The following is a 4,445-nucleotide window of genomic DNA, read 5'->3' on the forward strand; positions in this document are numbered from 1 at the left end:
CATAATAGTGATTTCGGACACCGTCGCGGCGATCGCGATATAACGGCCGCGACACCTCTATTTGGCCGCTATTTGAAACCTGCTTGGTATTACTCGGATTTAGAGAAGTGAGATTATTAGATATAGATATTCGAGTGACAGTTTTAGTAATGGGTTTGTTTTAAATATATATATATATATATATATATATATATATATATATAGAGAGAGAGAGAGAGAGAGAGAGAGAGAGAGAGAGAGGGGTGTTGGAGCATCATACCTATTGTACTCATATTCGAATATGTATTAGACACCTATTAAGAAAACAAACCACTATATTAACAAAAATAAAACCTCTTAATATGTACAAATAATCTTAATTTACATCTTCAAAGTTGGCATTCGTAAGACAATCCATCATCTTGGGTAACTGCTCATTTCTTGCTTCTCACCTCTGTTTCAAAATATTCATTTCTGGGAACTTATAAATTATCATCTCTAGTTCTGGCCAAATATATATATATATATATATTGAGAGATAGAACTCAATACCATTAGTTCATTTACAAATTTCACCAGTTGGTTTATCTGTGTGGGGATCTGCAAGGAAACCAACTAATAATAAGGTTGATAAAAAGATTGAAGAGAGCTTCCGTAAGCTGATTTACATTGTTGAATCGAGTTCGAACATGGTGACTCAGATAAAGAAGTAATTGATATTTCATCCCTGCATTTAGTGACAAGATTTCGAAGTTAGATATGAATGTCAGCAAACATCTGAAAAATCAAGTGAAACTGTAAGATTACTGAGAAATTGCGAAGATCTGGTATAATATATAGGTAGAGATTGACTCGTACATCAGACGGTGGCGCAGATCCAAGACAAGATTTTGAGATATTAGCACTTACCATGAGCCCCTTGAAGGGCTTCTTCTGCTGGTTTGTTGAGACCTGTTATCTCTATCATTTGTCGACGACATTATCTATCTATTAGAGCAAAAATCTGAAGCTGAATTTGCCTGCTGGTGAAAGAAACAGAGAAATGAAGAAAATGTGATCGATACATCAATTGAATGAAAAAGGAAATTCTTCTGCACGATATATACCGTATTTCGCCTTCCATATAAGGTAGTCCATGAACCTTCATCAACCATATTGAATTTTTTTGGTTCCACCACAGGCTGATCTTGGATAAAGGGATGCTGCTGAAGTTGTAGTGCGGTAGGGCGTGTGGTTGGATCCCTTTGTAAGCAAAGTTCTATGAAATTCTGAGCATCCTTGGAAAGGTTATTTGGGATTTCCGGATAACCCTTTCCGTTTGCTATCTTAAATTTGGCTGCAACCTGGTTACTAAACAAAATTAGATTAGGGAGTAAACATATCCGACACCGTGAAAGATCAGTCAGTCTCAGTTATGAACACAGGATGCTATTATGATCGATTACGATAAACAACAACTCGTACCCCCTCGTACTGGCTCCAGGGAGGCTTTGATGTTGCCATCTCAAGAATAGTACACCCTAAACTCCATATGTCAATAGCTAAGCTATATCCATTAGTATTCATGATCATCTGGAAAGATCAAAGGATGTTGGACAAAGCAAACGAGATTTTTCTGAAAAAATAGATGTATAAGAACGTGTTCCTCTGGTGCAACCCAATACGGGCTTCCTTTAAAAGAAAGCATTGAAGAACAAGACATCTGGATTTTCAACACAAATATATCAGAAACATATTCTTCACCTTAGAAAACAAACAATATTAACGAAGAAATTAACGATTTCGTACATGTTTAGCCATCCCGAAATCAGCAAGCTTGATTTCACCGTTAGGATCTACAAGTATGTTGGCTCCTTTGATGTTCCTAACAGGTGATATAGATATATCTGTTGAGTTCTCAAGGTTAAAAGTACAGCTTTTCTTCATTAGCACTTTATAGAGTTACAGTTTAAAATACCTATGCACTGTGTTCCTGCCATGTAAGTAAGCTAACCCACTGAGTATTTGCCTTGTGTAACTTCGAATAACAGGTTCCTTCAATGATCCATATTCACCAAGTAATTTGTGGATCGAACCCCCTGAAACATATTCCAAGTAAACCGAAAGATCCCTGCATATATTAACTTTTAGATATCAAAAGTTGTACCGATGGCGGCTTATCTAAGGATCACTGGAAGAGGATCGTAGATGTTGAGTTCCGATCTTTTAGGTATACTAGATGTCACCTCTTAAGGGTGACCGGATAAACCGAATGGACTAAAACTCGGGTTCTGATTCAAGTTCCTTAATATTCCTTGAGGCACAAGAAAGGAAAAGAAAACATGTTAATGGTCTCAGGCCTACCAGTTCACTCCCATAGTATTGGACAATGTTTGGATGTGACAGCTCACTAAGCAAGGATATCTCCTGCTTGCATTCAAAGAAAATATTATAATAAATAACCCCCAAACATTTCCATGAACATACAGATGTTGAAGACGGTGAAGTTTTGTAAAAAAAAGAATTGTGCAGAATGTGTGTGAAGAAAACCAGACATACCTGGTTGAGTTGTTTGAGACATTCTTTTGATGTTTGATCATCTTTGATGACCTGAACTTCCTTCACTGCACACATTGTTCCATTTTCACTGTTGGAAATTATTGTTTAATAAATGTAAGAAAATTTTCTTCCGTTTTAACTCTTCCAAACAATTATGAAAGGTCACAGGAATATATGGATTTAACCTGTTAAATCCGGCATAAACGTCCAAATGACCCTCTTCCTAGAAGCTTTCCTTTCTTCCATTTGGATGGAGATTTCTTCGGAGGTCCATTAGGGGAGCATGGAGGAAGTGGAAGAGGATGGCACGGGTGCTTCTCGGTCGAGGATTCTAAACCGGCATCCCATGGTGACGGACATCAGAGTGATTGCTGTATATACGAAGCTTTTGATCTGGAATCTGAGCTCTTTGAACATAAGTTTCTGTTGTATTCTTTGAATACTCTGCATACATTCATAAACTATCACAATTCTGCACCGAGCTTTTCTAATTTTAGAGGTACAATTTGGCAGTACAATTCTATTGGATCTTGATGAGCAATCTCCAATAGATCACAAAAGATAAAACAAGTTTAAAAAAAACACAAGATTTATACAAAAAAATAAGGTCACACACCTGAAGGAAATGAAATCCCCATTCATATCATCATCATCAAAAGATTCACTTGAGGTAAAGCTCGAACCCCTTCGATTGGACTCCATTGATAACCTACATGAACCTGGAGGCTGAGGCAATGGATACGCTTTCCTATCACTCGATTTACTTCCTAAATCCGAATCTGAATCCCAAAACACCGAATTCCCATGAAAGGAAATTGGATAACCTTCGATGTCATAACCGCTTCTTGGTGATCTTTTGGTGACTGGCGAAGCGTCATGGAAGCCTTTTGTCTTGTCCAAGCTCTAGGGTGAAGTTTTGTTTTGTGAATATTGTGGTTTAGTTAGATTGTGGCTGTATATACACTAGTATTTATCTGCCGGGTCTTACAGTGACTATTTGGTGGCTTGGAATGATTAATGCACGTCCTATACTTGTGACCTATCTGCAACTTTCCCAATATAGGAAAACTCTTTCCATTTCATTAAGATGAAATAATATATAATCTATGATTTGGACATGGACATATTCATTGATTTGGTTTCAACAGCACGCGAGTGAGGCAGAAACAGGCGTAGAATATGATGTCTGGAAGCGAAATTTTAAAATTTTAGAGAGGACTGACATAGAGGAAAAGACAGATCATCAATCAGTTGTTCATCCCTGCAGCCAGGCGGAAATGGTCTCATCTACATTTTAGATATTATTTGGGTTTAGTCCCACCGTAATAAAACCAGAAGGCGGCTTTCATGTCTTTATCACCTAAATCAATTTCAAAACCAGCCACCCTCTTAAAACCACCGCCTCTCCTTTTCCGTGTAACGTCACTCACTTATTCATTTATTTATGGTGATATTATGTTTTTTGAGTTTGTTTCTGTTTTAACAAAATTTATATTCATTTATTTATTTAAAAATAAATTATTTATTAGTTTCAAATATGTTTATTAATATTTAAACGATTAATTTCACTAGCATGTTTTAGTTTTAGTTTTCCTCATATTTGCATTACGTGAGATTTGATTAATATAAATATTAGTGGATAGATTTTTTAGAACAGTTGAGAGATTTGAGTTTTTTATATTTTACACATTGTTTCTCTCTTTCTTTGTTATTTTTCTCTCTCAAAAAAATATTGATTATCTTTTCATTGGAGTATATGGATGTGAAGCTTTTATGTTAATCTCTATTATTTTCTGATCATGATTAATATTTTATTTTACATTAAAAAAATTATCAATAAAATAAACTTTGAACGCATCAAGCAATCAATGATAAAATGGAATGTTATTCTCCCTAAATATTCTGGATTTGAGTATCTACATCTACAA

At 35.7% G+C, this 4,445-nt stretch overlaps 1 pseudogene; it reads right to left on the minus strand.

Moving 5' to 3' along the window:
* Window positions 1–399: 399 nt before the first annotated feature.
* On the minus strand, window positions 400–3,804 carry LOC120152869 (annotated as a pseudogene).
* Between the last annotated feature and the right edge of the window lie 641 nt (window positions 3,805–4,445).

This window comes from Hibiscus syriacus, unplaced genomic scaffold, assembly GCF_006381635.1.
Source record: "Hibiscus syriacus cultivar Baekdansim isolate YM2019G1 unplaced genomic scaffold, ASM638163v2 tig00111095_pilon, whole genome shotgun sequence".
NCBI lineage: Eukaryota > Viridiplantae > Streptophyta > Magnoliopsida > Malvales > Malvaceae > Hibiscus > Hibiscus syriacus.